This window comes from Equus przewalskii, unplaced genomic scaffold, assembly GCF_037783145.1.
Source record: "Equus przewalskii isolate Varuska unplaced genomic scaffold, EquPr2 contig_2335, whole genome shotgun sequence".
Taxonomy (NCBI): Eukaryota; Metazoa; Chordata; class Mammalia; order Perissodactyla; family Equidae; genus Equus; species Equus przewalskii.
The window spans coordinates 29,248-52,402 of record NW_027227329.1 but is presented as its reverse complement, the minus strand read 5'-3'; positions in this window follow the sequence as shown (position 1 = coordinate 52,402).

Here is a 23,155-nt window from a genome sequence, read left to right as displayed (position 1 = left end):
GTTGTAAATGGGACAATTTTGCCTTTTTTATGGCTGCATAGTATACTATTGTGTATATATATATATATATACTACATCCTCTTCATCCATTCATCTGTAGAAGGGCACTTGGGTTGCTTCCACATCTTGGCTACTGTTAACAAACTTGCAATGAACATAGGGGTTCATAAATCTCTTTGGATCATTGACTTCAGATTCTTTGGATAAATACCCAGTAGTGGGATAGCTGGATGGTATTGTATTTCTATTTTTAATTTTTTTAGAAATCTCCATACAGTTTTCCATAGTGGCTGCACCAGTGTACATTCCCACCAGCAGTGTAGGAGAATTCCCTTTGCTCCACATCCTCTCCAACATTTGTTGTTTTTTGTCTTGGTAACTATAGCCATTCTGACTGGTGTAAGGTGATGTCTCATTATAGTTTTGATTTGCATTTCCCTAATAATTAGTGATGTTGAACATTGTTTCACGTGTCTGTGGGCCATCTGTATATCTTCTCGTATTTTCAACCTAAATGTCCATTCTGGCTTTTTCTGCCCCTTCTGTCTAATAATAAGAAGAAGAGGAGGAGGAAGAGGGGGAGGAGGGGGAGGGGAGGGGAGGGGGAGGGGAGGAAAAGAAGAAAGAGTGTCAGTTCACTTGAACTGCACATTGATCACCAAGTGCATTATTTCATGGCCTCAGCTTTGTGGTTTTTTGTATTGCTGTTTCTTGGAATACGTACTTCCACACTTTCTATACCTATGAAAACCCATTTTATACTACAAGGTCAAATGATACCATGTCCCCTAATAAATTCAATTTTCCTTCTTCGAAAAACCGGGATCATTTTCTACTACTGTGCATCTCATCATATATAACCAACTCTGTAAGAGCCTCCATAACAGCTTATTGCCTAATAAAGCTTAAATTCCTTCAATACAAAGTTTTTTCTATTTACATATTAAGACAAACCTAAATACACCCACACATAGCTATTTAACACACCTTGATTTGATTTGACGATACATCACCATCTAGACTATCATTTAAATGTGTATTTGTTAGGATCCTACTCTCTCATATTGCTTCTTCTTGAAAAATACTGCTCTTTCAGATGACTGAGCTACACAGTGATGGTAATGACTCATACATTCTCCTGAAAGTCTTAATCATGGAATCATCTTGATTCTCTATGCTTTTGACATTCAACTTTAAATGAAATTTGACAATTATACCTTTCTATTTTGTAAGAATCCTTTTTATTTTTAGTCCACTCCGCCAGAGTGGGAAAAAGTGGCAGCCCGCCGCGCTGCTCAGCCCTGGGGGCCCTCCACACCCACTCAGGCGGCCGACCGCCAGAGTGGGTCAAAGTGGCAGCCCGCCGCGCTGCTCAGCCCTGGGGGCCCCACACCCCACTCAGGCGGCCGACCGCCAGAGTGGGTCAAAGTGGCAGCCCGCCGTGCTGCTCAGCCCTGGGGGCCCCACCGCCACTCAGGCGGCCGACCGCCAGAGTGGGTCAAAGTGGCAGCCCGCCGCGCTGCTCAGCCCTGGGGGCCCCACCCCCACTCAGGAGGCCGACCGCCAGAGTGGGTCAAAGTGGCAGCCCGCCGCGCTGCTCAGCCCTGGCGGGCCCGACCCCCACTCAGGCGGCCGACCGCCAGAGTGGGTCAAAGTGGCAGCCCGCCGTGCTGCTCAGCCCTGGGGGCCCGACCCCCACTCAGGCGGCTGACCGCCAGAGTGGGTCAAAGTGGCAGCCCGCCGCGCTGCTCAGCCCTGGGGGCCCTCCCCCACTCAGGTGGCCGACCGCCAGAGTGGGTCAAAGTGGCAGCCCGCCACGCTGCTCAGCCCTGGGGGCCCTCTCCCCACTCAGGCGGCCGACCGCCAGAGTGGGTCAAAGTGGCAGCCCGCCGCGCTGCTCAGCCCTGGGGGCCCTCACCACCCACTCAGGCGGCCGACCGCCAGAGTGGGTCAAAGTGGCAGCCCGCCGTGCTGCTCAGCCCTGGGGGCCCCACCCCCACTCAGGCGGCAAACCGCCAGAGTGGGTCAAAGTGGCAGCCCTCCGAGGTGCTGAGCATTGGCGGGCCCGACCCCCACTCAAGCGGCCCATAGACAGAGTGGGAAAAAGTGGCAGCCCGCCGCGCTGCTCAGCCCTGGGGTCCCTCACCCCACTCAGGCAGACGACAGCCAGAGTGGGTCAAAGTGGCAACCCGCCGCGCAGCTCAGCCCTGGGGGCCCAACCCTGACTCAGGCGGCAGACCACCAGAATGGTGAAAGTGGCAGCCCGCTGCGCTGCCCAGCCCGGGCGGGCCCCCCTCTACTCAGGCGGCCGACAGCCAGACTGGGTCAAAGTGGCAGCCCGCCGTGCTGCTCACCCCTGGCGGCCACCGCCAACTCAGGTGGCCCACCGCCAGAGTGGGTCAAACTGGCAGCCTGCCGCGCTGCTCAGCACTGGGGGCCCCACTCCCACTCAGGCGGCCGACCGCCCGAGTGGGTCAAAGTCGCAGCCCGCAGCGCTGCTCAGCCCTGGGGGCGCCCCACGTAGTCTGGCGGCCGATCGCCACAGTGGCTCATAGTGGCAGCCCACCGCGCTGCTCAGCCCTGGGGGTCCCACGCCCACTCAGGCGGCCGACCGCCAGAGTGGGTCAAAGTGGCAGCCCGCCGCGCAGCTCAGCCCTGGCTGCCCCACCCTGACTGAGGTGGCAGACCGCCAGAGTGGGTCAAAGTGGCAGCCCGCCGCGCAGCTCAGTCCGGGGGGCCCCCCTCTACTCAGGCGGCCGACCGCCAGAGTGGGTCAAATTGGCAGCCCGCCGCGCTGCTCAGCCCTGGAGGCCCCCCCCCCACTCAGGCGGCCGACCGCCAGAGTGGGTCAAAGTGGCAGCCCGCCGCGCTGCTCAGCCCTGGGGGCCCCACCCTACTCAGGTGGCCGACCGCCAGAGTGGGTCAAAGTGGCAGCCCGCCGCGCTGCTCAGCCCTGGGGGACCTCTCCACACTCAGGCGGCCGACCGCCAGAGTGGGTCAAAGTGGCTGCCCGCCGCGCTGCTCAGCCCTGGGGCCCTCATCACCCACTCAGGCGGCCTACTGACAGATTGGGTCAAAGTGGCAGCGTGCCGTGCTGCTCAGCCCTGGGGGCCCCACCCCCACTCAGGCGGCCGACCGCCAGAGTGGGTCAAAGTGGCAGCCCGCCGCGCTGCTCAGCCCTGGGGGCCCTCCCCCCACTCAGGCGGCCGACCGCCAGAGTGGGTCAAAGTGGCAGCCCGCCGCGCTGCTCAGCCCTGGGGGCCCTCCCCACCCACTCAGGTGGCCGACCGCCAGAGTGGGAAAAAGTGGCAGCCCGCCGCGCTGCTCAGCCCTGGGGGCCCCATCCCACTCAGGCGGCCGACCGCCAGAGTGGGTCAAAGTGGCAGCCCGCCGCGCTGCTCAGCCCTGGGGCCCCTCCCCCACTCAGGCGGCCGACCGCCAGAGTGGGTCAAAGTGGCAGCCCGCCGCGCTGCTCAGCCCTGGGGGCCCTCCCCCCACTCAGGCGGCCGACCGCCAGAGTGGGTCAAAGTGGCAGCCCGCCGCGCTGCTCAGCCCTGGGGCCCTCCCGACCCACTCAGGAGGCCGACCGCCAGAGTGGGTCAAAGTGGCAGCCCGCCGTGCTGCTCAGCCCTGGAGGCCCTAACCCCTACTCAGGCGGCCGACGGTCAGAGTGGGTCAAAGCTGGCAGCCCGCCGCGCTGCTCAGCCCTGGGGGCCCTTCCAACCCACTCAGGCGGCCGACCGCCAGAGTGGGTCAAAGTGGCAGCCCGCCGCGCTGCTCAGCCCTGGGGGCCCCACCCCACTCAGGTGGCCGACCGCCAGAGTGGGTCAAAGTGGCAGCCCGCCGCGCTGCTCAGCCCTGGGGGCCTCCCCACCCACTCAGGCGGCCGACCGCCAGAGTGGGTCAAAGTGGCAGCCCGCCGCGCTGCTCAGCCCTGGGGGCCCTCTCCCCACTCAGGCGGCCGACCGCCAGAGTGGGTCAAAGTGGCAGCCCGCCGCGCTGCTCAGCCCTGGGGCCCTCCCTCCCACTGAGGCGGCCGACCGCCAGAGTGGGTCAAAGTGGCAGCCCGCCGCGCTGCTCAGCCCTGGAGGCCCCAACCCCTACTCAGGCGGCCGACGGTCAGAGTGGGTCAAACTGGCAGCCCGCCGCGCTGCTCAGCCCTGGGGGCCCTTCCACCCACTCAGGCGGCCGACCGCCAGAGTGGGTCAAAGTGGCAGCCCGCCGAGCTGCTCAGCCCTGGCGGCCCCACCCCCACTCAGGAGGCGGACCGCCAGAGTGGGTCAAAGTGGCAGCCCGCCGCGCTGCTCAGCCCTGGCGGGCCCCCACCCCCACTCAGGCGGCCGACCGCCAGAGTGGGTCAAAGTGGCAGCCCGCCGCGCTGCTCAGCCCTGGGGCCCTCCCCCCACTCAGGCGGCCGACCGCCAGAGTGGGTCAAAGTGGCAGCCCGCCGCGCTGCTCAGCCCTGGGGCCCACCCACCCACTCAGGCGGCCGACCGCCAGAGTGGGTCAAAGTGGCAGCCCGCCGCGCTGCTCAGCCCTGGGGGCCCTCGCCCCACTCAGGCGGCCGACCGCCAGAGTGGGTCAAAGTGGCAGCCCGCCGAGCTGCTCAGCCCTGGGGGACCCAACCCCACTCAGGCGGCCGACCGCCAGAGTGGGTCAAAGTGGCAGCCCGCCGCGCTGCTCAGCCCTGGGGGCCCCACCCCACTCAGGCGGCCGACCGCCAGAGTGGGTCAAAGTGGCAGCCCGCCGCGCTGCTCAGCCCTGGGGGCCCTCTCCCCACTCAGGCGGCCGACCGCCAGAGTGGGTCAAAGTGGCAGCCCGCCGCGCTGCTCAGCCCTGGGGGCCCCACCCCCACTCAGGCGGCCGACCGCCAGAGTGGGTCAAAGTGGCAGCCCGCCGCGCTGCTCAGCCCTGGGGGCGCCCCACCACTCAGGCGGCCGACCGCCAGAGTGGGTCAAAGTGGCAGCCCGCCGCGCTGCTCAGCCCTGGGGGCCCTCCTCCCACTCAGGCGGCCGACCGCCAGAGTGGGTCAAAGTGGCAGCCCGCCGCGCTGCTCAGCCCTGGGGGCCCTTTCCCCACTCAGGCGGCCGACCGCCAGAGTGGGTCAAAGTGGCAGCCCTCCGAGGTGCTGAGCATTGGCGGGCCCGACCCCCACTCAAGCGGCCCATAGACAGAGTGGGAAAAAGTGGCAGCCCGCCGCGCTGCTCAGCCCTGGGGGCCCTCACCCCACTCAGGCAGCCGACAGCCAGAGTGGGTCAAAGTGGCAACCCGCCGCGCAGCTCAGCCCTGGGGGCCCAACCCTGACTCAGGCGGCAGACCACCAGAATGGTGAAAGTGGCAGCCCGCCGCGCTGCCCAGCCCGGGCGGGCCCCCCTCTACTCAGGCGGCCGACAGCCAGACTGGGTCAAAGTGGCAGCCCGCCGTGCTGCTCACCCCTGGCGGCCACCGCCAACTCAGGTGGCCCACCGCCAGAGTGGGTCAAACTGGCAGCCCGCCGCGCTGCTCAGCACTGGGGGCCCCACTCCCACTCAGGCGGCCGACCGCCCGAGTGGGTCAAAGTCGCAGCCCGCAGCGCTGCTCAGCCCTGGGGGCGCCCCACGTAGTCTGGCGGCCGATCGCCACAGTGGCTCATAGTGGCAGCCCACCGCGCTGCTCAGCCCTGGGGGCCCCACGCCCACTCAGGCGGCCGACCGCCAGAGTGGGTCAAAGTGGCAGCCCGCCGCGCTGCTCAGCCCTGGCTGCCCCACCCTGACTCAGGTGGCCGACCGCCAGAGTGGGTCAAAGTGGCAGCCCGCCGCGCTGCTCAGCCCTGGCGGGCCCCCCTCCACTCAGGCGGCCGACCGCCAGAGTGGGTCAAAGTGGCAGCCCGCCGCGCTGCTCAGCCCTGGCGGCCCCACCCCCACTCAGGTGGCCGACCGCCAGAGTGGGTCAAAGTGGCAGCCCGCCGCGCTGCTCAGCCCTGGGGGACCTCTCCACACTCAGGCGGCCGACCGCCAGAGTGGGTCAAAGTGGCAGCCCGCCGCGCTGCTCAGCCCTGGGGCCCTCATCACCCACTCAGGCGGCCGACCGACAGAGTGGGTCAAAGTGGCAGCCCGCCGCGCTGCTCAGCCCTGGGGGCCGTCTCCCCACTCAGGCGGCCGACCGCCAGAGTGGGTCAAAGTGGCAGCCCGCCGCGCTGCTCAGCCCTGGGGCCCCTCCCCCACTCAGGCGGCCGACCGCCAGAGTGGGTCAAAGTGGCAGCCCGCCGCGCTGCTCAGCCCTGGGGGCGCCCCACCCACTCAGGCGGCCGACCGCCAGAGTGGGTCAAAGTGGCAGCCCGCCGCGCTGCTCAGCCCTGGGGGCCCTCCCCCCACTCAGGCGGCCGACCGCCAGAGTGGGTCAAAGTGGCAGCCCGCCGCGCTGCTCAGCCCTGGGGGCCCCACCCCACTCAGGCGGCCGACCGCCAGAGTGGGTGAAAGTGGCAGCCCTCCGAGCTGCTCAGCATTGGCGGGCCCGACCCCCACTCAAGCGGCCCACTAGACAGAGTGGGAAAAAGTGGCAGCCCGCCGCGCTGCTCAGCCCTGGGGGCCCTCACCCCCACTCAGGCGGCCGACCGCCAGAGTGGGTCAAAGTGGCAGCCCGCCGCGCTGCTCAGCCCTGGGGGCCCTTCCCCCACTCAGGCGGCCGACCGCCAGAGTGGGTCAAAGTGGCAGCCCGCCGCGCTGCTCAGCCCTGGGGGCCCTCCCCCCACTCAGGCGGCCGACCGCCAGAGTGGGTCAAAGTGGCAGCCCGCCGCGCTGCTCAGCCCTGGGGCCCCTCACCCCACTCAGGCGGCCGACCGCCAGAGTGGGTCAAAGTGGCAGCCCGCCGCGCAGCTCAGCCCTGGGGGCCCAACCCTGACTCAGGCGGCAGACCACCAGAATGGTGAAAGTGGCAGCCCGCTGCGCTGCCCAGCCCGGGCGGGCCCCCCTCTACTCAGGCGGCCGACAGCCAGACTGGGTCAAAGTGGCAGCCCGCCGTGCTGCTCACCCCTGGCGGCCCACCGCCAACTCAGGTGGCCGACCGCCAGAGTGGGTCAAACTGGCAGCCTGCCGCGCTGCTCAGCCCTGGGGGCCCCACTCCCACTCAGGCGGCCGACCGCCCGAGTGGGTCAAAGTCGCAGCCCGCAGCGCTGCTCAGCCCTGGGGGCGCCCCACGTAGTCTGGCGGCCGATCGCCACAGTGGCTCATAGTGGCAGCCCACCGCGCTGCTCAGCCCTGGGGGCCCCACCACCCACTCAGGCGGCCGACCGCCAGAGTGGGTCAAAGTGGCAGCCCGCCGCGCTGCTCAGCCCTGGCGGCCCCACCCTGACTCAGGTGGCCGACCGCCAGAGTGGGTCAAAGTGGCAGCCCGCCGCGCAGCTCAGTCCTGGCGGGCCCCCCTCCACTCAGGCGGCCGACAGCCAGAGTGGGTCAAAGTGGCAGCCCGCCGCGCTGCTCAGCCCTGGGGGCCCCCCCCCCACTCAGGCGGCCGACCGCCAGAGTGGGTCAAAGTGGCAGCCCGCCGCGCTGCTCAGCCCTGGGGGCCCCACCCACTCAGGTGGCCGACCGCCAGAGTGGGTCAAAGTGGCAGCCCGCCGCGCTGCTCAGCCCTGGGGGCCCTCCCCCCACTCAGGCGGCCGACCGCCAGAGTGGGTCAAAGTGGCAGCCCGCCGCGCTGCTCAGCCCTGGGGCCCTCACACCCACTCAGGCGGCCGACCGCCAGAGTGGGTCAAAGTGGCAGCCCGCCGCGCTGCTCAGCCCTGGGGGCCCCACCACCACTCAGGCGGCCGACCGCCAGAGTGGGTCAAAGTGGCAGCCCGCCGCGCTGCTCAGCCCTGGGGGCCCTCACCCCACTCAGGCGGCCGACCGCCAGAGTGGGTCAAAGTGGCAGCCCGCATGCGCTGCTCAGCCCCTGGGGCCCTACCCCACACTCAGGTGGCCGACCGCCAGAGTGGGTCAAAGTGGCAGCCCGCCGCGCTGCTCAGCCCTGGGGGCCCTCACCCCACTCAGGCGGCCGACCGCCAGAGTGGGTCAAAGTGGCAGCCCGCCGCGCTGCTCAGCCCTGGGGGCCCTCTCCCCACTCAGGCGGCCGACCGCCAGAGTGGGTCAAAGTGGCAGCCCGCCGCGCTGCTCAGCCCTGGGGGCCCCACCACCCACTCAGGCGGCCGACCGCCAGAGTGGGTCAAAGTGGCAGCCCGCCGCGCTGCTCAGCCCTGGGGGCCCCACCCCCACTCAGGCGGCCGACCGCCAGAGTGGGTCAAAGTGGCAGCCCGCCGCGCTGCTCAGCCCTGGGGGCCCTCCCCCCACTCAGGCGGCCGACCGCCAGAGTGGGTCAAAGTGGCAGCCCGCCGCGCTGCTCAGCCCTGGGGGCCCTCTCCCCACTCAGGCGGCCGACCGCCAGAGTGGGTCAAAGTGGCAGCCCGCCGCGCTGCTCAGCCCTGGCGGGCCCGACCCCCACTCAAGCGGCCCACCGCCAGAGTGGGTAAAAGTGGCAGCCCGCCGCGCTGCTCAGCCCTGGGGGCCCTCACCCCACTCAGGCGGCCGACCGCCAGAGTGGGTCAAAGTGGCAGCCCGCCGCGCTGCTCAGCCCTGGGGGCCCAACCCTCACTCAGGCGGCCGACCGCCAGAGTGGGTGAAAGTGGCAGCCCGCCGCGCTGCTCAGCCCTGGGGGCCCCCCCCCACTCAGGCGGCCGACCGCCAGAGTGGGTCAAAGTGGCAGCCCGCCGCGCTGCTCAGCCCTGGGGGCCCACCGCCCACTCAGGCGGCCGACCGCCAGAGTGGGTCAAAGTGGCAGCCCGCCGCGCTGCTCAGCCCTGGGGGCCCCACCCCCACTCAGGCGGCCGACCGCCAGAGTGGGTCAAAGTGGCAGCCCGCCGCGCTGCTCAGCCCTGGGGGCCCCACCACGCACTCAGGCGGCCGACCGCCAGAGTGGGTCAAAGTGGCAGCCCGCCGCGCTGCTCAGCCCTGGGGGCCCACGCCCCACTCAGGCGGCCGACCGCCAGAGTGGGTGAAAGTGGCAGCCCGCCGCGCTGCTCAGCCCTGGCGGCCCCACCCCCACTCAGGTGGCCGACCGCCAGAGTGGGTCAAAGTGGCAGCCCGCCGCGCTGCTCAGCCCTGGGGGCCCACCCCCCACTCAGGCGGCCGACCGCCAGAGTGGGTCAAAGTGGCAGCCCGCCGCGCTGCTCAGCCCTGGGGGCCCCACCCCCACTCAGGCGGCCGACCGCCAGAGTGGGTCAAAGTGGCAGCCCGCCGCGCTGCTCAGCCCTGGGGGCCCCCACCCCACTCAGGCGGCCGACCGCCAGAGTGGGTCAAAGTGGCAGCCCGCCGCGCTGCTCAGCCCTGGGGCCCCACCACCCACTCAGGCGGCCGACCGCCAGAGTGGGTCAAAGTGGCAGCCCGCCGCGCTGCTCAGCCCTGGGGGCCCCACCCCACTCAGGCGGCCGACCGCCAGAGTGGGTCAAAGTGGCAGCCCGCCGCGCTGCTCAGCCCTGGGGGCCCCACCCCCACTCAGGCGGCCGACCGCCAGAGTGGGTGAAAGTGGCAGCCCGCCGCGCTGCTCAGCCCTGGGGGCCCCCACCCCACTCAGGCGGCCGACCGCCAGAGTGGGTCAAAGTGGCAGCCCGCCGCGCTGCTCAGCCCTGGGGGCCCCACCCCCACTCAGGCGGCCGACCGCCAGAGTGGGTCAAAGTGGCAGCCCGCCGCGCTGCTCAGCCCTGGGGGCCCCACCCCACTCAGGCGGCCGACCGCCAGAGTGGGTCAAAGTGGCAGCCCGCCGCGCTGCTCAGCCCTGGGGGCCCCACCCCCACTCAGGCGGCCGACCGCCAGAGTGGGTAAAAGTGGCAGCCCGCCGCGCTGCTCAGCCCTGGGGGCCCTCACACCCACTCAGGCGGCCGACCGCCAGAGTGGGTGAAAGTGGCAGCCCGCCGCGCTGCTCAGCCCTGGGGGCCCCACCCCCACTCAGGCGGCCGACCGCCAGAGTGGGTGAAAGTGGCAGCCCGCCGCGCTGCTCAGCCCTGGGGGCCCCACCCCCACTCAGGCGGCCGACCGCCAGAGTGGGTGAAAGTGGCAGCCCGCCGCGCTGCTCAGCCCTGGGGGCCCCACCCCCACTCAGGCGGCCGACCGCCAGAGTGGGTCAAAGTGGCAGCCCGCCGCGCTGCTCAGCCCTGGGGGCCCACACCCCGACTCAGGCGGCCGACCGCCAGAGTGGGTGAAAGTGGCAGCCCGCCGCGCTGCTCAGCCCTGGGGGCCCCCCCCCACTCAGGCGGCCGACCGCCAGAGTGGGTTAAAGTGGCAGCCCGCCGCGCTGCTCAGCCCTGGGGGCCACCCGCCCACTCAGGCGGCCGACCGCCAGAGTGGGTCAAAGTGGCAGCCCGCCGCGCTGCTCAGCCCTGGGGGCCCCACCCCCACTCAGGCGGCCGACCGCCAGAGTGGGTCAAAGTGGCAGCCCGCCGCGCTGCTCAGCCCTGGGGGCCCCACCCCCACTCAGGCGGCCGACCGCCAGAGTGGGTCAAAGTGGCAGCCCGCCGCGCTGCTCAGCCCTGGGGGCCCCACCCCCCACTCAGGCGGCCGACCGCCAGAGTGGGTGAAAGTGGCAGCCCGCCGCGCTGCTCAGCCCTGGGGGCCCCACCCCCACTCAGGCGGCCGACCGCCAGAGTGGGTGAAAGTGGCAGCCCGCCGCGCTGCTCAGCCCTGGGGGCCCCACCCCCACTCAGGCGGCCGACCGCCAGAGTGGGTGAAAGTGGCAGCCCGCCGCGCTGCTCAGCCCTGGGGGCCCCACCCCCACTCAGGCGGCCGACCGCCAGAGTGGGTCAAAGTGGCAGCCCGCCGCGCTGCTCAGCCCTGGGGGCCCCACCCCGACTCAGGTGGCCGACCGCCAGAGTGGGTGAAAGTGGCAGCCCGCCGCGCTGCTCAGCCCTGGGGGCCCCCACCCCCACTCAGGCGGCCGACCGCCAGAGTGGGTGAAAGTGGCAGCCCGCCGCGCTGCTCAGCCCTGGGGGCCCCCCCCCCACTCAGGCGGCCGACCGCCAGAGTGGGTCAAAGTGGCAGCCCGCCGCGCTGCTCAGCCCTGGGGGCCCTCACCCCACTCAGGCGGCCGACCGCCAGAGTGGGTGAAAGTGGCAGCCCGCCGCGCTGCTCAGCCCTGGGGGCCCGCACCCCCACTCAGGCGGCCGACCGCCAGAGTGGGTGAAAGTGGCAGCCCGCCGCGCTGCTCAGCCCTGGGGGCCCCACCCCCACTCAGGCGGCCGACCGCCAGAGTGGGTGAAAGTGGCAGCCCGCCGCGCTGCTCAGCCCTGGGGGCCCCACCCCACTCAGGCGGCCGACCGCCAGAGTGGGTGAAAGTGGCAGCCCGCCGCGCTGCTCAGCCCTGGGGGCCCCACCCCCCACTCAGGCGGCACGACCGCCAGAGTGGGTAAAAGTGGCAGCCCGCCGCGCTGCTCAGCCCTGGGGGCCCCCCACCCCCACTCAGGCGGCCGACCGCCAGAGTGGGTGAAAGTGGCAGCCCGCCGCGCTGCTCAGCCCTGGGGGCCCACCCCCCACTCAGGCGGCCGACCGCCAGAGTGGGTCAAAGTGGCAGCCCGCCGCGCTGCTCAGCCCTGGGGGCCCTCACCCCACTCAGGTGGCCGACCGCCAGAGTGGGTCAAAGTGGCAGCCCGCCGCGCTGCTCAGCCCTGGGGGCCCCCACCCCACTCAGGCGGCCGACCGCCAGAGTGGGTGAAAGTGGCAGCCCGCCGCGCTGCTCAGCCCTGGGGGCCCCACCCCCACTCAGGCGGCCGACCGCCAGAGTGGGTGAAAGTGGCAGCCCGCCGCGCTGCTCAGCCCTGGGGGCCCCCCCCCCACTCAGGCGGCCGACCGCCAGAGTGGGTGAAAGTGGCAGCCCGCCGCGCTGCTCAGCCCTGGGGGCCCCCACCCCACTCAGGCGGCCGACCGCCAGAGTGGGTCAAAGTGGCAGCCCGCCGCGCTGCTCAGCCCTGGGGGCCCCCCACCCACTCAGGCGGCCGACCGCCAGAGTGGGTGAAAGTGGCAGCCCGCCGCGCTGCTCAGCCCTGGGGCCCCCACACCCACTCAGGCGGCCGACCGCCAGAGTGGGTCAAAGTGGCAGCCCGCCGCGCTGCTCAGCCCTGGGGGCCCCCACCCCCACTCAGGCGGCCGACCGCCAGAGTGGGTGAAAGTGGCAGCCCGCCGCGCTGCTCAGCCCTGGGGGCCCCCACCCCCACTCAGGCGGCCGACCGCCAGAGTGGGTGAAAGTGGCAGCCCGCCGCGCTGCTCAGCCCTGGGGGCCCCCCCACCCCCACTCAGGCGGCCGACCGCCAGAGTGGGTGAAAGTGGCAGCCCGCCGCGCTGCTCAGCCCTGGGGGCCCCACCACCCACTCAGGCGGCCGACCGCCAGAGTGGGTAAAAGTGGCAGCCCGCCGCGCTGCTCAGCCCTGGGGGCCCACCCCCACTCAGGCGGCCGACCGCCAGAGTGGGTGAAAGTGGCAGCCCGCCGCGCTGCTCAGCCCTGGGGGCCCCCACCCCCACTCAGGCGGCCGACCGCCAGAGTGGGTGAAAGTGGCAGCCCGCCGCGCTGCTCAGCCCTGGGGGCCCCACACCCCACTCAGGCGGCCGACCGCCAGAGTGGGTCAAAGTGGCAGCCCGCCGCGCTGCTCAGCCCTGGGGCCCTCCCCCCCACTCAGGCGGCCGACCGCCAGAGTGGGTGAAAGTGGCAGCCCGCCGCGCTGCTCAGCCCTGGGGGCCCCACCCCCCACTCAGGCGGCCGACCGCCAGAGTGGGTAAAAGTGGCAGCCCGCCGCGCTGCTCAGCCCTGGGGGCCCCCCACCCCACTCAGGCGGCCGACCGCCAGAGTGGGTCAAATGTGGCAGCCCGCCGCGCTGCTCAGCCCTGGGGGCCCCACCCACCCCACTCAGGCGGCCGACCGCCAGAGTGGGTGAAAGTGGCAGCCCGCCGCGCTGCTCAGCCCTGGGGCCCCCATCACCCACTCAGGCGGCCGACCGCCAGAGTGGGTGAAAGTGGCAGCCCGCCGCGCTGCTCAGCCCTGGGGCCCCACCCCCACTCAGGCGGCCGACCGCCAGAGTGGGTAAAAGTGGCAGCCCGCCGCGCTGCTCAGCCCTGGGGGCCCCACCCCCACTCAGGCGGCCGACCGCCAGAGTGGGTGAAAGTGGCAGCCCGCCGCGCTGCTCAGCCCTGGGGGCCCCACCCCCCACTCAGGCGGCCGACCGCCAGAGTGGGTAAAAGTGGCAGCCCGCCGCGCTGCTCAGCCCTGGGGGCCCCCACCCCCACTCAGGCGGCCGACCGCCAGAGTGGGTGAAAGTGGCAGCCCGCCGCGCTGCTCAGCCCTGGGGGCCCCCCCCCCACTCAGCCGGCCGACCGCCAGAGTGGGTGAAAGTGGCAGCCCGCCGCGCTGCTCAGCCCTGGGGGCCCCCCCCCCACTCAGGCGGCCGACCGCCAGAGTGGGTGAAAGTGGCAGCCCGCCGCGCTGCTCAGCCCTGGGGGCCCCCCCCCCACTCAGGCGGCCGACCGCCAGAGTGGGTGAAAGTGGCAGCCCGCCGCGCTGCTCAGCCCTGGGGGCCCCACCCCCACTCAGGCGGCCGACCGCCAGAGTGGGTGAAAGTGGCAGCCCGCCGCGCTGCTCAGCCCTGGGGGCCCCACCCCCACTCAGGCGGCCGACCGCCAGAGTGGGTGAAAGTGGCAGCCCGCCGCGCTGCTCAGCCCTGGGGGCCCCCACCCCACTCAGGCGGCCGACCGCCAGAGTGGGTGAAAGTGGCAGCCCGCCGCGCTGCTCAGCCCTGGGGGCCCCACCCCCACTCAGGCGGCCGACCGCCAGAGTGGGTGAAAGTGGCAGCCCGCCGCGCTGCTCAGCCCTGGGGGCCCTCCCCCCACTCAGGCGGCCGACCGCCAGAGTGGGTTAAAGTGGCAGCCCGCCGCGCTGCTCAGCCCTGGGGGCCCTCTCCCCACTCAGGCGGCCGACCGCCAGAGTGGGTCAAAGTGGCAGCCCGCCGAGCTGCTCAGCATTGGCGGGCCCGACCCCCACTCAGGCGGCCGACCGCCAGAGTGGGTAAAAGTGGCAGCCCGCCGCGCTGCTCAGCCCTGGGGGCCCTCACCCCACTCAGGCGGCCGACCGCCAGAGTGGGTCAAAGTGGCAGCCCGCCGCGCAGCTCAGCCCTGGGGGCCCAACCCTGACTCAGGCGGCCGACCGCCAGAGTGGGTGAAAGTGGCAGCCCGCCGCGCTGCTCAGCCCTGGCGGGCCCCACCCCCACTCAGGCGGCCGACCGCCAGAGTGGGTGAAAGTGGCAGCCCGCCGCGCTGCTCAGCCCTGGGGGCCCCACCCCCACTCAGGCGGCCGACCGCCAGAGTGGGTGAAAGTGGCAGCCCGCCGCGCTGCTCAGCCCTGGGGGCCCCCACGCCCACTCAGCCGGCCGACCGCCAGAGTGGGTGAAAGTGGCAGCCCGCCGCGCTGCTCAGCCCTGGGGGCCACACCCCCCACTCAGGCGGCCGACCGCCAGAGTGGGTGAAAGTGGCAGCCCGCCGCGCTGCTCAGCCCTGGGGGCCCACACCCCCACTCAGCCGGCCGACCGCCAGAGTGGGTGAAAGTGGCAGCCCGCCGCGCTGCTCAGCCCTGGGGGCCCCCTCCACCCACTCAGGCGGCCGACCGCCAGAGTGGGTGAAAGTGGCAGCCCGCCGCGCTGCTCAGCCCTGGGGGCCCCCCCCCCACTCAGGCGGCCGACCGCCAGAGTGGGTGAAAGTGGCAGCCCGCCGAGCTGCTCAGCCCTGGGGGGCCAACCCCCTACTCAGGCGGCCGACCGCCAGAGTGGGTGAAAGTGGCAGCCCGCCGCGCTGCTCAGCCCTGGGGCCCCCACACCCACTCAGGCGGCCGACCGCCAGAGTGGGTGAAAGTGGCAGCCCGCCGCGCTGCTCAGCCCTGGGGGCCCACTCCCCCACTCAGGCGGCCGACGGCCAGAGTGGGTAAAAGTGGCAGCCCGCCGCGCTGCTCAGCCCTGGGGGACCCACGCCCACTCAGGCGGCCGACCGCCAGAGTGGGTGAAAGTGGCAGCCTGCCGCGCCGCTCAGCCCTGGGGGGGTCCCCACTCGGGCGGCCGATGGCGCAAGTGAGTAAAGTAAAAGTGGCAGCCCGCCGCGCCGCTCAGCCCGGGGCCCCCACTCAGGCTGCAGACTCTGTAAATGGCAGCCCCTGTGGCTGGGAAGTGCTTTGCATCTACAGAAGCCTCTGGAACTCGGGCTATGTTCTATATATTATACAGAATCCAGCACAAAATGTTCATCCAAGAACCCATGCAAAAGACGCCCATCCTATTCCGCTGTCTCCCTTCTAGAGGGAACCACTATTCCGATTCCCCTGGGGTTTTTTTGTTTGTTTTTTTTTTGATTCCTCTTTGTTGTTAAAATCCCACAGGTAGATTTTCTTAACACTATATTTTTAATATTATTTTAGAACATTATCAAAAGTAGAAAACTGTACATTTTCTGTTTTGATTTGTGTTTTCAATGAATATTATGTTTCTAGATTTAACAGCTTTGTTGAGGTATAACTGATATAGAAAGAACGGCACATATTTAATGTGTACAATTTGTTTAATTTAGATGTATGAGAATAGCGCAATCAATGTAATAGCCATATCCAACAACTTCCAGAGCTTCCCTCTGTCCCTTTGTGGGCTTTTTGTTTTGTTTTGTGTGTGACATTTATTTTCTTGGTGGTAAGAACACTTACCATGAGATCTACCCTCTTAACAAATGTTGCAGTGTTCTGTGCTGCCATACCATATTGTTAACTATAGACCCTGTGTTGGGCATATCTCTAGAATCCATTCATCTAGTACAACTGAAACTTTGTATTCACTGAATAGTAACTCCCCGTTTCCCCCAAAGCCTCTGGCAACCTCTATTGTATTTTCTATTTCTATGAGTTTAAGTATTTTAGACATTTCACTTAAGTAGATTCATGTAATATCTGTCCTTCTCTGACTGGCTCCAGGGTCATCCATATTGTCACAAATTTCAAGATTTTATTCTTTTTCAAGACTGAATAATATGCTGTTGTACGTATACACCACATTTTCTTTATCTCTTCATAGGATGATGAGTTATTTTTATATCTTGGCTATTGTGTATAGTGCTGCAATGAACACGAGAATGCAGATATCTCTTCGAGATACTAGTTTCATTTCCCTGGTACATATACCAGAGATGAGATTTATAGATCATACGGTATTCTATTTTGAATCTTCTGAGTAATCTCGGTGCTGCTTTCCATAGCAGTTGCACCATGTTACATTCATACCAACAGTATATGGGGATTATAATTTCTCCACAACCTTGCCAACCCATTATCCTTTGTTTTTTTTTTATAAAAAACATTCTAACAGGTGTGAGGTGATATCTCATTTTAGTCCTGATTTGCCCTTTCCTGGTAATGAGTCATATTAAGCATCTTTTCATATATCTGTTCATTTGTCTTCTTTGCAGAAATATCTATTCAAGTTTTTTGCCTATTTCTTAATTGAACATTTTTTGTTTTTGCTATTGAGTTGTAGGATTTCCTTGTATATTTTGGAAAATACATGATTTGCAAATTTTTTTTTCTGTTTTGTAGGTTGCTCTTTCATTCTGTTGATTGTTTCCTTTGCTCTGAAGAAGCTTTTCAGTTTGATATAGTCCCATTTGTCTATTTTTGCTTTTGTTTTCTGGGCTTTTTGTGTTATATCCAAATAATCTTTGCCAAGACTTATGTCAAGAAGATTTACCCTGCTTCTCCTAGTTGAACAGTTTCATAGTTTATGTTTAAAGCTTTAATTCATGTTGAGTTGATGTTTGTGTATGACGTACAGTAGGGAAGGCCTAGCCAGCACAATTAGGCAAGAAAAAGAAATAAAGAGAATCCAAATTGGAAAGGAAGAAGTAAAATTATTTGTTTGAAGATGACGTGATCTTATATGTAGAAAGCCCTGAGGACTATACAAAATTAATACAAAAACATTATTAGAATAAGTGCGCTCAGTAAAGTTGCAGGGCACAAAATCAACATACGAACGCCAGTTGCTTTTATATACACGAACAATGAGCCATCTGAAAAAGATGCTTTTAAAAATCCAATTTACAATAGCATCAAAAATAATAAAATACTGAGGAATAAATTTAACCAAGGGGGTGAAAAATATGTACACTGAAAATGATAAGTTAATGATGAAAGAAATTTAAGAAGCCACAAATACATGGAAAGGTATCTCATGTTAATGAATTCAAAGACTTAATATTGTCAAAATGTCTATAGTAGCCGAAGCAATCTACACATTCAGTGCTATCACCATCAAAATCCCAGTGGCATTCTTTACAGAAATAGAAAAGGCAATTCTAAAATCTTGGCAGACCTACAAAAGACCCAGAACAGTCAAAGCAATCTTGAGAAAAAAGAACAAAGCTGGAGGCATCACAATTCCTGATTTGAAAATATATTGCAAAACTAAGTAATTAAAACCATACGGTACTTGCATAAAGACAGACGTTATAGACTGATGAACAGAATAGAGAGCCTAGTAATAAACCCATGGATATGAGGTTAGCTAATCTTTGACAAGGGTGCCAAGAACACACGATGGGGCAAAGACAGTCTCTTCAATAAATGAAGTTGGGAAAACTGGATAGCCACATGTAAAAATTTTGTTTCTAGAGTTGTTCAGTATTATATATATATAGGCATAAACCAAGATTTTCATATCCATTCTTTTTTTTAATAGAAATCAGTGGTGTTGTCTCTATTCCTCACAATGGTGTTATGAATATTCTTATAAAAGTCTCTTGGTACCTATGTACAAAAGATCTCTTAAGTAATTCCATAACACAGAATTATTGTGTTGAAGAATATGCAAATGTTTAGCTGTAAAAAATAGTGCCAGACTATTTTCTTGAAGTTAAATTCCACCTCCCCAGCAGTGGGTAAGAATTATCTTTTAGGCTTATCTTTGATAAAACGTTATTTTCAAGATTTTAAAATATTTTCTATGCATTTCCTATCAGACTGATTTGTTTTTATTAGTTTACAGAAGTTACTTATAATTTATGGATGATAATTCTTTATTTGCCTCTCTGTTATTTACTTTTCAATTGCTTTGTAAACATATAGATTCTTGAAACATTTGAGAAATTTTTTGCTAGCTACGTATGACCAACTTTGCTTAAAATTTTCCATTTTTTGGGATTAATACTCCTTGTACTGTATTTGTTTCATTCAGTATTTTATGCATGTCTAAAATATTCAAGCTTGTTCCATTTGTTGTTCAAATGATCTCTATTTATATGTAAAGTATTTATTCAGGCTTGACTGACCTATCAATAAACTGTGGTGGTATTTGCAATCTGCGGTGTGTAAATGTCAACCACTCTCTTGTTTTTTCAACTCTGTAGTTACTTCACATGTTAGGTACATAGTAATTTATAATCAATTATATTCATGATGTATTGTATCATTTAATGATAGTTTTATTTTTTTCTTAGAATTTATTTTGTGGGATGCTGATATAGCCACCCATATCAGAATGTTTGTGTTGTGCCATCAAAATGTTTTGTCCTGGGGCACAGTGGTTAAGTTCCCACATTCCACTTCAGCAGCCCGGGGTTCCTTGGTTTGAATCCTGGGTGTGGACCTATATACTGCTTGTCGAGCCATGCTGTTGCAGGCATCCCACATGAAGTAGAGGAAGATGGGCATGGATGTTAGTTCAGGGCCAGTCCTCCTCTGTGAAAAGAGAAGGATTTGTGGCAGGTGTTAGCGCAGGGCTAATCTTCCTCAAAATTAAAATTAAAAAATAAATAAATAAATAAAGTTTTGTTCTATGGGCTAGAAGACACACCTTACACACACCCGTGCGACTGACTCCAGGCCCAGCCTTTAACCACAGTGCAGATATTTGTACCTGCTCCCAGGAGAGCTCAGTCCTCACTGAGTACTTAGTGTGGATCACCACTAATGTTTGTTTTACAAATTTACATTAATTTTTGGCCACCTGTAATTGCTCCAAATTTCTTTTAGCCCAGCCACACAAGAAAAATGACTCTTTAGGCTGCACTTAATGTTTTTGCTGCGGGAACAACACTCTTCTCCATGCAGACCTCCAGACCTTTACTTGGCTGCTCAGTGCTGCTCTCTTTGCTCCTTTTTATGTATACTATGGCTCACTCTCTACACCTCTAGAGTCTTTTCACTTAGGTTGAAGTTTGAAAATTCAGTGTCTTAGTTTTGCTAAAACAGATCTGTGTTTATGTTTCCCACTCTCATTGCTCTGGCATGATTTTCAAGAAGAGAGTGATAATGCCGCCTTTTTTGTTGTTGTTGAGGAAGATTCATTCTGACCTAACATCTGTGCCAATCTTCCTCTGTTTTGAACGTGGGTCGCTGCCACGGCATGACTGCTGATGAGTGGTGTGTGTCCATGTGCAGGAATCGAACCTGGGAACCTGGGCAGCCAAATCAGAGCACTCTGAACTTTACCACTACCTCGTGGGGGAGTCCCCCAACTTTATGTTGTAGTAGTAAAAGTCAAAACCCTGGCTATTTCCTGTTCCTTTCAACAATTGTGCCAATTCCCAAGAACTGAGCAAGTGCTTAAAAAAATGACAAAACTATGGGGGGTAAAACCTATTGGGAATTATATATACCTTGCCATTCCCCCAAAACAATGGCTGGCATCTCTACAATGTAGTCTGGAATTCACAAATTAATTTAAGACAATGCATAAAATCTAACTATAAAAGATACTATCTTAATAGATAATTTGATTGAAAGGATATTAGGGTTAAATACGAAAGCTCTGGAGGGCTGAGATTTATTGAGGAAACTTTAAAAAAATCCTATGATTTTAATGTTCAGTAAGTTTGATCCATTTTAACAATATTTTCCTTCTGTAGAAAGAATCCCAGATCTACATTGACCCTCAAAAACTGCTCAATGTCTAATTTTAGCCATGTATTAGGTGTAGGGGAAGAATAAAAATTACTGTGAGCACTCTGAGGTGAAAATGTTTTTCTGAACATTCAACTCATGAGAAGAAATCACAGAAAAAGAAGAAATGTAATGATATACATATTTCAATTTATAATATAAAATTTGATGTATGTTATATTTTATGAACATGACGTGCTTCTCTATTAGATTTTCAGTTTTTAACCATTATGTGATTATATCTTTTTGCCCTCATTTCCAATCATCCTGCAATTCATCCTGTGTAATAATATATACGGCATCATCTTAAAATAAAGGATCCATATTCATGGCTAATCTGGATATATTTACAATACACTGCTATGGTGTAATATGAAAATGGAGCATTGTATATTTTCTCATGGGGATTTACCAAAGCCATATTTTGTCAGAAAGACTTTTTTTTTTAATGATTTTATTTTTTCCTTTTTCTCCCCAAAGCCCCCCCAGTACATAGTTGTATATTCTTCGTTGTGGGTCCTTCTAGTTGTGGCATGTGGGACGCTGCCTCAGCGTGGTTTGATGAGCAGTGTCATGTCCGCGCCCAGGATTCGAACCAACGAAACACTTGACCACCTGCAGCGGAGCGCGCGAACTTAACCACTCGGCCACGGGGCCAGCCCCCAGAAATACGTTTTTTAAAACTTTAATTATATTGAACATTTTGGAAGAAAGTATAGTAGAATTTATTTCTATGTTATGTTCTAAAATCCTCCTCTGAAGCAAAAATAATATATTCAAAATGAAGGAACTCATGAGTATTACTGTATGATTTTAAAAAGTAACACATGGATACATGCATAATGTATGCATTTATGCAAAATTTTCTATATCAAGTAATTGAATATGATTATGTTAAATAAATATATTATTCAACATTCTCCATACATATTGCTAAGTTTAAGAAAACCTCAAAAAGTATAAATATGTGTTCATATTATACGTAGTATTTATTTCATGTATTGACAAATAAATATGTGAAACATTTATATAAATGTGTCAAATAGTATTTTCTACATGGATTTATATTAAGTAAAAAATAGTTTCCCATCGTTTTTACTTCTGAATATGATCACGTATAAAGTCTTCGCTAAAATTTCACAAGCAGTGCTTTGTAATATTCATGCCAAGTTGTATCTTTCTTACTCCTCTGCTGTTACTAGTTCTTGAACGGTACAAAACAATATGCACCAAGAGTGTAAAAATGTGAGTGTTGCCAGTAATCCTTCTAGTAGGCAGTTTATAGGAGACAGAAAATAAAAGCATTCATCAGCTGTATTGTTTTGGCAATGTTCCCACATTGTTAGTGGCATACAATATTTGTTCGTATGAATCGCAGCGAATTCCACTCCCTGGATGTTTGCAATTGCACTTTTCATGTGAGTTACTGAGCTGTTAGAGCTTGCACAGAATTAAATGTCAAACGAAATCAGCCCAAGTGTTTTATAGCATGAAATAAACCTAAGCAGGGCTCAGGGAATTCTTGATATAGTAATCCAGTTTCAATGAGTGAATCCAGGGTAAAATTTAAATGCACACTTCTATTCTATAAGAAAACACTGGGCTTAATAACATCAGATTAAAGAATATTTCCTTGTTATTATTTATTGAGTACTCCTTGGATCTCAAAGTAGATATGTGTCTACTTGACTTACTAAAATAATGTGTTATTTTTAAATATTCTTCATATATTTGCAATAAATCAAATTTAATTATGTAATTCAAATTAATTTTGTTTTTGTATTTTAAGCATTTCATGCTTCTGAATCAATTTTTGTTATTTTATTTATCATTTAACTCAAAACTAGAAAGTATTTCATAGGTGGAATATATGTAAAATTTTTATTAAAATATTAAAATAAAATATTCCCCAATCCATGTATAATTATTTAAATTTAATGAATTTATTTACATGCCTTTTCTTTGGAAAAAGATGAGGCTTGTTCAATGAAGCGTTTACGATATTAGTTTTTTTATTCAACTACCTCAGTTTGAAGATTGTTCCATAGACAGACTGAGAGATACATACTGTTGGAAACAACTAATACAAGATAATATATTTTTGACATACTTGGAGGAAAACAATCATGTAAAAAATTGTATTGCTTATCTATCACTGTTTAACAAATTTTCCCCAAATTTAACGGGTTAGGACAACATACATTTATTTTATTCTGTTTCTATGACTTGGAAATTTCAGGATGACTAAACTGATTTCTTCATCTCAAGGTCTCTCACAAGGCTGCAGTGTCTGCTGGGTTTCACCTGGGGACCATTCACTTCCAAGTTCACTCCTGTGGTTGTTGGAAGGACTCAGTTCTTCATGGGCTCTTGCACTGAGGAGCTGTGTTTATTATTTTTTTTAAGGATGCTTTTTTTGGTGAGGAAGACTGGCCCTGAGCTATCACCTATTGCCAATCATCCTCTTTTTTTTCTCTCCCCAAAGCCCCAGTACATAGTTGTACATCACAGCTGTAAGTTCTTCCAGTTCTTCGATGTGGGATGTCGCCATAGCATGGCTTGATGAGCAGTGAGTAGGTCCAGGCCCAGGATCCCAACCAGCGGAACCCTGGGCCTCTGAAGTGGAGCAGCACCATAGCCGCTCAGCCGGCTGGAGGAGCTCTGGAACAGAGACTCTCAGTTCCTCACGGCTGTTGGCCTGAAGCTGCCTTCATTTACCTGCCACCTGTGCCTCTCCATGGGGCAGCTCACCACATGGCTGCTGGCTTCATCAGAATGAACAAGTAGGAACCAGAAATGGCATCATCAAGATGGAAATCACAATCTTTTGTAATCCAGCCTTATCCCGTTACTTTTTGTCTTATTCTTCTTGTTAGAAGTAAATCATTAGACTGAGCCAACACACAAAAGGAGGGGATCACACGAGAGCATAAGATTTTAAAATTCATATAAAATAGATTATGGAAAAATGCACTTTAACTTTTGTCTTCTATAATTAAAAAACATATGCCCAAATAAATGTGACATAAGCAGAACCAGTAGCAATACTGGAAATGTTACATAAATTTTCAAATCTAGGTTAAAATAAACAGGGAAAACACAATTCTCATAGTAAAATTAAGTATGTCAAGGAAACAGAGTGGTAGCATTGAAACAAATAAAAACTATTTCGGCACATAAACCATACCAAAGAGAAGTAATAATA